General features: G+C 44.9%; 1 protein-coding gene across 1 annotated transcript in view; it reads left to right on the top strand.

Annotated features, from left to right (window-relative positions):
* Positions 1 to 13,876, top strand: part of LOC115933144 (myosin-11-like) — a gene marked incomplete at its 5' end in the record, with an annotated part of 88,318 nt that overhangs the window by 21,691 nt on the left and 52,751 nt on the right.

Raw genomic sequence — 13,876 nt, 5'->3', positions numbered from 1 at the left:
CTGAAAGGGCACCAACAGGTGGGAACCCAGGGATCTGAGTTGGGAGTTGAGAGGAGCCCAATTCTGGAAGTTCTTGAGGCAGGAATCCAGGTGTGCCTGAGAGATGCCACGACCCCGCCCCCAAGGTAGAGGGACTCAGGTATAAGTGCCCCAACTTTCTGACAGTTAGCCAGACTCCACAGGTAGGACCAGAACCTTGGCCCTTCTAGGCAGGGCCTGCCATTACCTCCAAAGACCAGCAGGTGGAGCCTTGCAAGGGCAATCTTGGAGCTGTAATCTCAGGTTGTAAAGTGATGGCTCCTGGAGTCAGGTATCTGTCTTTGTATTAAACACACAAACACACACATTCTTTATGGTGTCCCTTGATGGAAGAGTATTTACAAAGTGGTTCGTGTACACCTTTGGGAAGCTGAGCGTCACAGACCTCAGTGTTCCTATCATTTGTGGTGCTTTTGGTTGCAAGTAAGATAACAACTAACTAAAGTGGCTTAACCAGTAGGAGTTCATTGCCTCACATAACGGGAAGTCTGGTGGCTGATTTCAGGGTTGACTTCCTTGGGATTTTTCTCAGCTTCTTCCTCATGGTCACAAAGTGGTAGCCATAGTTCCAGATACCACGTTTTCATGTGATAATATCCAAAAGCATGAAGGAAGTGGAGGGTAAGATTCTTTCCCTGTGTGTCTCTCTCTTTTTTTTTTTAAGTCAGGTAGAAACTTGGTCATATGCTAACCCCTACAGCAATCACTGGCAGAGGGGATTGGAGTGTTTGTGATTTGTTTGAACCATTCCTGGTTCTTTTTTTTTTTTTTTTTGAGATAGGGTCTCACTCTGTTGCCCAGGCTGGAATACAGTGGCATGATCTGAGCTCACTGCAACGTCTGCCTCCCGAGTTCAAGTGATTCTCTCACCTCAGCCTCCAGAGTAGCTGGGATTACAGATGTGTACCACCATGCCTGGCTAAATTTTTGTATTTTTAGTCGAGACCGGGTTTCACCATATTGGCCAGGCTGGTCTCGAACTCCTGACTTCAAGTTATCCACCCGCCTTGGCCTCCCAAAGTGTTGGGATTACAGGCATAAGCCACCATACCCAGCAATTCCTGGTTCTTTTCTGGAGCTGAGGTCCCACTAAGCACATTTTGATCTAAATACCAAAAAGAAATAAAATTCTGTTAGCAAAGGAGAAGGAGGGGGAGCGACAGATGGGTAAGCATTTCTACAGTGCTCTGAAAAAATTTATTTGTAACTTTAAAAAGTCTTTAATATTGTATATTCATTCTAGAAAAACTTAAACATATATTTAAGTAAAAGAGAATTTGCTGCCACCTATGATTCTATCATCCAAAACTCATCACCATTAACATTTTTTTATGTGACCTTTCATTACACTAACTGAGCTAAATGGCATGAAAAATGAAGGAAATTTTTACTATCTGAAGATAATTCATTCCAGAAAAAGATCACTTAAAACAGAGACCAAAGTTTCACTGTAGATAGTATGTGTGTGGAGGAGGGAAAGAGAGTGGGCAAAATATTTGACTGAGCTTGAAAAATGACATTGCAGGCCAGGCACAGTGGCTCATGCCTGTAATCCTGGCACTTTGGGAAGACCAGATGGGTGGATTGCTCGAGGTCATGAGTTCGAGACCAGCCTGGGCAATATGGCGAAACCATGTCTCTACAAAAAATACAAAAATTACTTTGGTGTGGTAGCACATACCTGTAGTCCCACTTCTTGGGAGGCTGAGGTGGGAGGATCGCTTGAGACCAGGAAGTGGAGGTTGCAGTGAGCCGAGATCACGCCACTGCATTCCAGCCTGGGTGAGAGAGCCAGACCTTGTCTCAAAAGAAAAGAAAAGAAAAGAAAAGAAAACCAACATTGCAAATTATAAAAATAGGTTAATTTCAGCTTACATGTAATAAGAATTTTATCGTAATTACACGTAGGTGCTAATTTGCAGATTCAGTATAAAATGAATTAAGAGTGGGTGTGGGTTTTTTTTCTGTAACTTTTTTTGGGGTGAGGGATGAAACCATGTGAGCATAAAGTGACATCTTCATGTCATGCTTGACTTCTGCAGCCCGAGCTGAAAAGGATCATTCTTACAGATTTATGTGATGGGTCACCAGTTTTCCTAAGGGCTTCTTTTACTTCTTTAGTGTTTAAGTCTCTCAAAACCCCTGTGGTCTTAGTGTTCATTCAGCTGTGAATTGCCCTGAATTGTTTTCTTTCTTTTTTTTTTTTTTTTTTCGGATGGAGTTTCCCTCTTGGTGCCCAGGTTGGAGTGCAATGGTGTGATCTCAGCTCACTGCAACCTCCACCTCCTGGGTTCAAGCGATTCTACTGCCTCAGCCTCCCAAGTAACTGGGATTATAGGCATGTGCCACCACACCCGGCTAATTTTGTATTTTTAGTAGAGATGGGGTTTCACCATGTTACCCAGGATGGTCTCGATCTCCTGACATTGTGATCTGCCCGCCTCGGCCTCCCATAGTGCTGGGATTATAGGCATGCACCATCACACCAGGCTAATTTTTTATTTTTAGTAGAGATGGGGCTTTACCATGTTGGTCAGACTGGTCTTGAACTCCTGGCCTCAGGTGATCCTCCCACCTCGGCCTCCCAAAGTGGTGGGATTACAGGCGTGCACCACCACACTTGGCCCCTGAATCTTTTTTTTGGCCTTTCCAAGGCCACTGACTTTGCCAGTCACTGCACCTTATTTTGCAGAGCTGCCACTTTGTTTTGTGTTTGTATCATGATGGTGGATATTGATACCCAATAATTGGCAAGGTGAAGCCACTGAATCGTTGGAGAAGGAGGTTTCGGTGGAGTTTGATCGCTCATGTAGTCATTGAAGAATATTTTTGTGTTGTGGGGACTTTTGCTTTCCTAGACCAGCAGTCCCCAACTTTTTGACACCAGGGACCAGTTTCGTAGAAGTCAGTTTTTCCATGGACCGCAGGGGAGAGATGGTTCGGGATGATTCGAGCGCATTACATTTATTGTGCACTTTATTTCTATGATTACATTGTCATATATAATGAAATCATTATACAACTCACCATCATGTAGAATCAGTGGGATCCCTGAGCTTGTTTTCCTGCAACTAGACGGTCCCATCTAGGGGTGATGGGAGACAGTGACAGATCATCAGGCATTAGATTCTCATAAGGAGCACTATGAGCAGCCTGGATCCCTCTTATGTACAGTTCACAGTAGGGTTGGTGGTTCTATAAGAATCTAATGCCGCCTCTGATCTGAGAGGAAGCAGAGCTCAGGCAGTAATTGGAGTAATAGGGAGTGGCTGTAAATACAGATGAAGCCCACTGCTCACCTCCTGCTGTGCAGTACCAGTCGGTGGTTTGAGATGCCTGCGCTAGACCCCCTCTTAACTGTGAGGCAATGTTGTAATTGACAAGGACACCCTGTGTTCATATATTTGATTCCTCATGGGCTCTAGGTTTTAACACAAAATTGCATAGTCAGCTCTCTGAAACTACTTGGAAATGCTCACTTGACACATAGTAAGCTCCAATAGGAAATGACTATCATGATTGAGCACAGCAGCGTGTCTCCAGTCCTAGCACTTTGGGAGGCCGAGGCAGGAGGATCACTTGAGGCCAGGAGTTAGAGACCAGCCTGGGCAACATAGTGAGCTCTTGTCTCTGCAAAAAAATAATTAGCTGGCCACAGTGCGCGAGTCTGTAGTCCTAGCTACTCTGGAGGCTGAGGCAGGAGGATGGCTTGAGCCCAGGACTTCAAGAATGCAGTGTGCTATGATTGTGCTGTGGTACTCCAGCCTTGGCAACAGAGTAAGACCCTGTCACAAAAGAAAGAAAGAAAGAAAATGAAAACCGTGAATATGCACATCCATAAAAGATAAACTCTTTACTTAATTTAAATGTTAACCAACACCTGCTATGCACTCGTCTATTTTGGCATGACCTGGTGCTTTCTGGCAAATCAATGATGGCGGACTCCAAAAATAAAAAGAAAAGAATCGGGCACAGTGGCTCACGCCTGTAATCCCAGTACTTTGGGAGGCCAAGGCAGGCGGATCACGAGATCAGGAGATCGAGACCATCCTGGCTAACATGGTGATTCTCCGTCTCTACTAAAAATACAAAAAAAACTAGACAGGCACGGTGGCAGGCGCCTGTAGTCCCAGCTACTCAGGGGGGCTGAGGCAGGAGAATGGTGTGAACCCGAGAGGCGGAGCTTGCAGTGAGCCGAGATCACGCCACTGCACTCTAGCCTGGGCAACAAAGCGAGACTCCGTCTCAAAATAAATAAATAAAAATAAATAGAAAGAATGTCAAAAATAATGGAGAAAAATTTAAGCTTGGGAAGAATTCTGTACATCTGCTTAATTTTTTCTCCATTCCCAAGTAGGAAATTGGTTTTTGTGAAGAAACATGTAGGTCCAGTGTGTTGACTCCATTGATAAATGGCACTATCTCATTCTGTTAAGTCACTGGGCTGGGATCCACACTAAGCTTACCATGAAGGTAGAGAGAGAAAGCTAGCACATGTGGCTTCTTCCTTGAGTTCTTCATGGAAAAGATGGGGTGTGAAAAGGCGGGATTGAGGAGGGATGGGTAACACACATGCACTGAATATAAGATGAAGCATTGCAGTTGTGTCACATAGACAGTAAGTTCCTGAGGACCTATAAACTCCATCCTTCTTGCATGTTCATCATTGTATCTCCAGCACATTTTCTGGTGCCTGGCACATAGTAGCTGCTCAGTTAGTATTTGTTGAATGAATGAATGATTAGAGTTATTTATAGAAAAGAACCTACCAGGGTCAGGATGGATGGGGTGGGTTATTTGATAGAGGTGGGGCTTTATAAGCCTCGAAGAATGGTTTGCTAAAGTGAGAGAAGGGGGCAGGGATGGCTTTCTAGCCAAGAATAATAAAAGCATAAATGTAGGGGTGAGAATGGGTATGATGAGTGTGGGAGGAGCTGGTTTAGAGGGGTTGACTAGTATACTGTGGCAGGGAGCTCAGAGCCAGAGCTCAGCCCTTTGCTGCCTCACAGGAGTTGGGAAAATGGGAGGGACTTTCTAAGAGACACTTCACAACATGGCACCCTCCCAAATGGAAGCCAAGCCCGTTGAGGGTACGGGAAGAGAAGCTGATATTTAAAATATGTATCTTATATCTGCATATGCATAAATTATGTCATGTTTATTTTTTAAATTCTCCCCTCCTTTTTTTTTTTGAGGCAGAGTCTCGCCCTGCCACCCAGGCTGGAGTGCAGCAGCACGATCTCAGCTCAGTGGTATGATTTCGGCTCACTACAACCTCTGTCTCCTGGGTTCAAGCAATTCTTGTGCCTCAGCCTCCCGAGTAGCTGGGACTACAGGCACACACCACCATGCCTGGCTAATTTTTGTATTTTTAGTAGAGATGGGGTTTTGCCATGTTGGCCAGGCTGGTTTCAAACTCCTGACCTCAGGTGATCTGCCCGCCTCAACCTCCCAAAGTGCTGAGATTACAGGCATGAGCCACTGTGCCCGGCCGTGTTTTGTTTTTGGAAAGATGATACATACAAATTCAAAAGGTGAACTTCTCCCTTCAACCCTTGTGCGTTAGACCCTTAGCTTCCCTCCCAAGAGACAATTATGGTTTCTAGTGTATGAGGTTTTCTCCTAGAGATATTTTTGCAAGTATAAGCAAATAGGTATCTATTTTCTTCCCTAAGATTTCCCTACAAATACTAGCATTCCATATATATACAGTTCTATATTTTGCCAGAGGGTGTTACATATCAGTGCATGTAGGAATTCCTTGTTCCCTTTTTTAAAAAATTGGTTTTTATTTTTGTTAAAAGTATTCATGCAGATGGCTTAGAGTCAAGTAATTTTTGAAGGCTTGTTAAGAAAAATAGCCATCCTCTGCTACTTCTCAACTCCTTTAATTGATTTTTTTTTTTTTTTGGTATTTACCACCATATCTCTGAAAACAACACTTGATCATTGTGCTGCTATCTTAATTTTGTTTTCAATTTTAGGTATCATCTATTGACTTGCCTCCATGAAAGATGAAATTTAGCTCATTCACCCCCTGGATTTGCCCGTATTTCCTCATTCCAACACACATGCCTCATATCAGAGTCCCAGTATAATTTTATCTTAGTTTTGACAAACTCAGTGTTCAGAGTTTCCATTATTATGACTATGTAATGCTATCTAGAGTTTACATTATTATGATTATGTAGATGTTATTCGAAGCTGAGCTTTGCACTGCTTTGTGACTATTTTTCTTCTTTCTGTATGACTTTTCTTTTTCCTGGAGTTAGCAATTGCCTTTTTTTCCCCAATCTTGTTTTCCATGTACTTAACCACCAATTCTGCCCCAAAATCTCTTTCTAAATGTGTTAATCTTCTTTTAATATGTCCAGACATTTATTGGATATCATATTGATATCATCTCCTTGAACGTGATCTCTACTATAGCCTTCTGATCTGCCCTGGCTTTCTCTATAGCTAGTAACTGTCATATAGGATCTTTTTCACCATCCTTGGAATTCCCCTTAATGCTTTCATAGTGGATTCCTTGTTTCCCAGTTTTCATGTCTTCCTCTTTCTTGCTTTACTCTCCTGCTTAAATCAAGCACTTTGTCCAGTAGCTTCTCAAGAAAGAATGTACGTGATCTTGAGGCATTGAGAACTTCCACATCTGAGAGGCTTGATGCTTCTCTAACACTTAAAGGATAGTTTAGCTGGGTTTAAAATTTCAGGCAAGAAAGTTGTTTTCAGAAAGTTATAAATAACTTTCTTGCCTGAGCTTTTAAGGCATTTGTGTTGTTGCCTTCTAGTTTCAGTTTTGAGAAGATGAAACCCAATCTGATTCGTGTGTGTGTGTGTGTGTGTGTGTGTGTGTGTGTGTGTGTGTGTGTGTGTGATTATATTCACCTTCCTGGCTGGGAATATTCTTGATCCTTTGTACATGACCAGTTTTTGTTTTTCCTCCTTCTCTAGAAGCTTTTAGACTATCTTTGTACCCCTATTCAGGATGATGGGACTTGCTATGAGTCCATTTTTATTTGTTATCCTGGACACTTAGTGGCCCAATTAATCTATAAACTTGTGTCCACAAATTCTGGGAAATTTTGCAAATTATTTCTTTGATGCTGTCTTTCTCCCTGTGTTCTCTGTTTCTTTTTCTTAGAAGTCTTTTTATTTCCATAATGGAATTCCTAGACTAATCCTATAATTTAAATCTCTTTCTCTTGTCATTTTCATCACTTTAATGTTTTTAATGGTATTTTCTGGGCACTTACCTCAACTTTTTTCCCTAACCCTTCCATTGTGTTTTAAATTTCTGGTATATATTTTATTAAATTCCAAAAATTCTATTTTATTTTTAAATGTTTCTTTCATATGATATTCTTTTTCTGTGGATGCAGTATCCTGTTTCTCAGAGGATATTTAATGCAGAGTCTATTTCCTCCAAGATACATATTTTCCTAATTGTTTTAACTTCTGTCTGTCATATTAGTGGATTTCTTCAGATGTCTTGGGATTCTTGGCTATCCATTCATCTTGGATGCTTTAGTGCATAGGATACCAAATTGTTGATGGAAGCTCAGTGCTTATAGGATGGGCTTGCTGATGTGCTTGGCTGTAATATGAAAGTGCTGGGCTACCCCATTAGGACGCTTCTGTTTCATCTTTCAGTCTTTTGTTCATGGGCTAATCTGATTCTTCAGAGAAGGTTTGTAGAAAAATCTTCTGCCTGGAGGTTAAAGATTTGTCTAGCATCATTTTGAGGGTCTAGTTGAAAAGAAGCTGAGGGTTTCAAAATGTGCAGTGAAATTTGTACATTACCTTCCTTCTTTCAGTATGGTTCCTGGTGTCTCCCCAGGATGGAGACCCTCTGTTTAACCCTCACCAGAGACTAAACCCACCACCTTCTGTGGGGTGTGAGAAGGGCAGTCACTTGGCTTCAGGGAGTGTAGAAGATATGGGAGGGGTCTAACAGTGCCTTATATTTGACCCAGTCCTTACGTTTTTGTCTCCTCCTTGATCTTTTCTTCCAGAGGCCCCTGGCATTGCCAGTTTCTGAGGTTTGGGGCAGAAATGGGGAATTCGGTGTTGAAGTTAGGTCGTTTCTCACCTTCCCTCACTGCTCACCTAGACTTTTTTCTTGGTACCTTTTTTTTTGAGATGGAGTTTCACTCTCATTGTCCAGGCTGGAGTGCAATGGCATGATCTCGGCTCACTGCAACCTCCACCTCCCGGGTTCAAGTGATTCTCCTGCCTCAGCCTCCCAAGTAGCTGGGATTACAGGCATCCGCCACCACACCCGGCTAATTTTTGTATTTTAAATAGAGATGGGGTTCAACCATGTTGGTCAGGCTGGTCTCGAACTCCCAACCTTAGGTGATCCACCCAACTCGGCCTCCCAAAGTGCTGGGATTACAGGCGTGAGCCACGTGTCTGGCCTTTTTCTTGGTACTTTTCAACGCTTATCCCATTTTCTGTCTTCCAAGATGGCTTTGCTGTTCTCCCCTCTCTAGTTCTTTTTAAACTGCCTCATGTATTTTTACACTTTTTGGTTTGTTTGTTTTTTTTTTGGGGGATGGAGTTTCCCTCTTGTCGCGCACGCTGGAGTGCACGATCTCTGCTCACTGCAGCCTCCACCTCCCAGGATCAAGCGATTCTCCAGCCTCAGCCTCCTGAGTAGCTGGGATTACAGGTGCATGCCACCATGCCCAGCTAATTTCTGTATTTTTAGTAGAGACGGGTTGGCCAGGCTCGTCTCGAACTCCTGACCTCAGGTGATCCACTCACCTCGGCCTCCCAAAGTGCTGGGATTACAGGCGTGAACCACCACGCCCGGCCTTTTTCCCCCCCTTTTGTATGGAGAATGGGGTCTTGTTATATTTTCCAGGCAGGTCTTGAACTCCTGGGCTCAAGCTTTCCTCATGCCTGTGCCTTCCTAAGAGCTGGGATTCCAGGCATGAGCCACCATGCCCGGCTAAACTGGTTCATGTATTTTTGGAAAGTCTTTTACAGTTATTTTAGTAAGGTTTAGGAAGGAAGAGAGCTAAATGCATGCACTCAGCCTACCATCTTCTCATGGGAATTCTCTCATGCCTTCTTTTGCAAAGAAGCGATAATAATAATCATGGATTTTTATTATATGCTTCCTATAAAGCTCAGGGCTTTACAGAAATATTCTCAGTTAATCTTTACCACAAACCTACAAGGTGGACAGGACCAGATTAGGAATTTTAAAATTAAGCCCTGAAACTATTAAGGTTCAGGCATATGTCATCAAAAAAAAAAATTATAAAGTAAAGAAGGCTGACAAAATTGTTTTTGTTTTTGGTTTTTTTAGAGACAGGGTCTTGCTCTGTTGCCCAGGCTGGAGTGTAATGGCACGATTATAACTCACTGCAGCCTCAAACTCCTGGGTTCAGCAATCCTGCCTCAGCTTCCCAAGTAGCTGAGATTACAGAGATGCACCCCCATGCTTAGCTAATTAAAAAAAAAAAGTGTTTTTTGTTTGTTTGTTTTGAGACACAGTTTCACCCCTGTCACCCAGGCTGGAGTGCAATGACACGATCTCAGCTCACTGCAACCTCCACCTCCCGGGTTCAAGTGATTCTCCTGCCTCAGCCTCCTGAGTAGCTGGGATTACAGGCACATGCCACCATGCCCAGCTAATTTTTGTACTTTTAGTAGAGATGGTGTTTCACCGTGTTGACCAGACTGGTCTTGAACTCCTGACCTCAGGTGATCCACCCACCTTGGCCTTCCAAAGTGCTGGGATTACAGGCATGAGCCACCGTGCCCAGTCTTTTTTATTTTTGAGACAGGTTCTCACTTTGTCACCCAGGCTAGAGTGCAGTGGCACAAACACGGCTCACTGCAGGCTTGACCTCCTAGGCTCCAGTGATCTTCTCACCTCAGCTCCCCAAGTAGCTGGGACTGCAGCCACGCACCACCACACCCGGCTAATTTTTGTATTTTTTGTCGAGACGGGATTTCACCATGTTGCCCAGGCTGGTCTTGAACTCCTGAGCTCAAGTGATCCACCTGCCTAGGCTTCTCGAAGTGCTGGGATTACAGGTTTGAGCCCACTGTGCCTAGTGAAAAAACTTTTTTTTTTTTTTTTTTTTTTTTTTTTAGAGATAAGATCTTACTGTGTTGCCCAGGCTGGTCTCTCATTCCTGGCCTCAAGTGATCCTCCTGCCTTGACCTCCAAAAGTGCTGGGATTATGGGTGTGAGCCACCGTGCCCAGCCTAAAGTTGCTATTTTTCCCATGATGTTTATCTTCGTGGTGGTTATGAAATGGCAACTATGGCATTCTTCCTTCTCGTGCGTGCCTGTGTGGGTGTGCCTTCAGCATATGCTTACAAGGTTTATTGGGTGATCCAACGCTAGCCGCAAGAGCTATTATTAGCCCCCTTTTACAGCTGGGAAAACAGACTCAGAGGAGTGGAGAACTTGCTGCAGATTTGTTAAGTGTCAGAGCCAAATATACACTTGGATTATCCTGACTCCAAAGCCGGAGCCCTGCTGGTCAGTTGGTGACACCGGGCAACCACAGGGATCCCCCTCAATCCCACGGAAGGCTGTCTACTGTCTTTCATCTCAGAGTGTTGACAGCTCAAAGCTTAGGAGGCTGGAGCTGAGTTCAATAAATGAACGTGATGAATAGGAGAAAAGCACCATTAAAGCCCTCCACACAAGAACCACTTTGGAGCCCCTCCGTGGGTCCCTGGGGTGTAGGAGGGGCAGGAAAGCAGATAAGATTCCATTCTGAGCCTCTGCACTTGCCCTATGCAAGATAGCCACAAGTAATGTTTTGTCCTCACCTCATTAGCAACAAATGGCCACGCTCAGGGGATTAAAAAAAGAAATAACAGCCAGCCTTTATCAGCTTGGGGCTCTTGGCTAAGTCCTCTCTAAGCTTAAGACAACTCTGCGGGTGGAGTGATCCAAACGACTTTCTTCACTTTGCAAGTTCCCACACTTGGCTGTATCCTTCTGCTTGAGATTGGCAGCCCCCTGGGGGATGGTTCCTGCTCACCCAACTCCCCTGAGGCTGCTCCCCAGTAGAAGCAGAGAGAAGAAGGGCACTGATGTCCTCAGCGCCCCTGCAATAGGTCAGGACCTGGGTTCACTACTCCATCAATCCCACATTGCTCGGCCCTCACTAGCACCACACAGGGTGGGTGGCAGCCTCCCCATTTGATCGATGGGGAAAACTCAGCACACCTACTTGGCCCCAGAACTGAGAGTCAAACCTGGGGACCCAGCTTCGTTGCCCTCAGAATGTTACTCTTCCCTCCTAGGTAGCGTGGTATAGATAGTGTAGTATTCTTGTCCCCATATAACGGAAGAGGAAACTGAGGCCCCCAGAAGGCTAAGGGACTAGCATAGGCCTTGTGTCTTAGCCTGTTAAGGCTGCTATATCAAAATACCATAGACTGGGTGGCTTTTAAACAGATATTTGTTTCTCATGGTTCTGGAGGCTGGGAAGTCCAAGATCAAGCTTGGTGTCTGGTGAGGGCCTAGTGCTACCTTCTCGCTATGTCTCACGTGGTGGAAGGGACCTGCTAGCTCTCTGGGTCTCTCCCCCAATGAGGATTGAACCCCCATGATCTCATCACCTCCCAAAGGCCCCACCTCCTAATATAATCACTTTAGGGGTAAGGATTCCAGCATATGAATTTGAGGGAGACATGAGCATTCAGACCATGACACCTTGTAATCAGAAAGGGGTTAAATATCCTTGGTTGAATATCCTGTCCTGCCGATTCAGAATCACTGCTGTCTATAACCTCTTCCCTAGATCCCTATTTTGGATGATGATGATGATGATGATGATGATGACAAAGATGATATTAACGGCAATTACCAAGCTCTTAAATGTGCTGTGGGTAAAACAATTTTAAGCTCCTTCTGAATCCAGTCTCTTTCAGTCATCTTCATGCCCTTGAAAGGTCTGGATTTTTGTCGATTTCCCTGGTGAGGAAACGGGTCCTGGGGGCAGAGGTGATAGGGCGGAGCCAAGAAGTAATTCCCAGCTGTTTCTCTGCAGAGGCAGTGCTGCTACAAACACATCTCCAGGAGGGGGTACAGCCAAATGCTTCTCTGTTTCTTGTGGGTTTTTCAGTGGCTGTCATCTATGTGTCTGGCCCGGTTGGGAATGATGGGGGACTGTGTGTGGGAATGAATGGCTCTGTCTGGCTGGCTCAGTCTTTACAGAGGTGCTAGGAGTATCTGTTTGGTGCTCTGACTAATCATGAAAAGTTCACGTTTTTATTTTTATTTTATTTTTATTTTTGGTACCAATGGTGCATTACAGGGAAGGGAGACAGCAAAGGAGAATTATTTGTTATAAAATAGTAAATATTGGCCAGGCACAGTGGTTCACACCTGTAATCTCAGCACTTTGGGAGGCAGAGGCAGGCAGATCATCTGAGGTCAGGAGTTCGAGACCAGCCTGGCCAATGTAGTGAAACCCCATCTCTACTAAAAATACAAAAAATTAGCCAGGCATGGTGGTGGGCGACTATAATCCCAGCTACTCAGGAGGCTAAGGCAGGAGAATCGCTTGAACCCGTGAGGTAGAGGTTGCAGTGAGCCGAGATTGCCCCCTGCACTCCAGCCTGGGCAACAAGAGCAAAACTCCGTCTCAAAAAAAAAAATAATAAACAAAACCAAAAACTGTAAATATTAAATTGAAAAAGGGACATACTTAAGGGAGTGAACTTGAAAAGCCCCAGCTGACACTTGGCAACACCTTCCTTGTTTGTTTTGGGCTTTTTTGAGACAGGGTCTCACTCTGTTGCCCAGGCTGGAGTGTAGTGGTGTGATCTCGGCTCACCTGAGCCTCAGCCTCTCCAGGCTCAGGTGATCCTCCCACCTCAGCCTCCAGAGTAGCTGCATACAGGCATGCACCAGTACAACTGGCTAATTTTTGTATTTTTTGTAGAGATGAGGTTTTGCTATGTTGTTCAGGCTGGCCTTGAACTCCTGAGCTCAAGCATCCACCTACCTCGGCCTCCCAAAGTGCTGGGATTATAGGCGTGACCCACAGTGCCTGGCCAGCACCTTCCTTGTTAAATTGCATGTGTCAGCCACCTCCCTCGGTGTCCTCCCAGCCTCTGGGCAGTCTGGCTCCCCATTCCTTTCTTTATCCAACAGCATTTTTTTTGTGAGACAAGACCTTGCCCTGTTGCCCAGGCTGGAGTGGAGTGGCACACTCATAGCTCACTCCAGCCTCCAACTCCTGGGCTCAAGTGATCCTCCCCTCTCAGCCTCCCAGGTAGCTGGGACCACAGGCGCAGATCATCACGCCTGGCTAATTTTTTGATTTTTTGTAGAGATGAGGTCTCATTATGTTGCCCAGGCTGGTCTCAAACTCCTGGCCTCAAGCAATCCTCCCGCCTCGGCCTCCCAAAGTGCTGGAATTACAGATGTGATCCACCACACCCGGTCATTCTAGCAATGTTGATTATTCGATGTTGTCCTAGACACAGCCTACTGTGCGTATGTGTAAATACGAATTGAATCATCCCACAAGTAGCTGCTAAGAAGAGGAGGTCCAGGGAGTGGGGAAGTGTAGCCCTGGGGACCTTGGGAGGACAGGGGAGGCTTCCTTGGAAGGTGAAGTGTAGGCTTGGCTAGGGAACTTGATGTAGGTTCTATGAGGCTGCTGGGGCTGGAGCAGAGAGAAGGGGGAGAATGTAGGAGGTAGGAGTGGAGGCCCAAGAGGGAGAGCATTGGTTTTCCTGTCTCCTACACCCCTTCACTGGCCAGTTCTGCTTTCATGTTTTTATTTATTATATTTTTTTTTGAGACAGAGTTTCACTCTTTCACCCAAGCTAGAGTGCAGTGGCA

The sequence above is a fragment of the Gorilla gorilla genome, chromosome 18 (assembly GCF_029281585.2).
Source record: "Gorilla gorilla gorilla isolate KB3781 chromosome 18, NHGRI_mGorGor1-v2.1_pri, whole genome shotgun sequence".
NCBI classification, from domain to species: Eukaryota; Metazoa; Chordata; class Mammalia; order Primates; family Hominidae; genus Gorilla; species Gorilla gorilla.
Note: the sequence above shows the minus strand (reverse complement) of the source record. Positions and strands in the feature narration are given on the sequence as shown.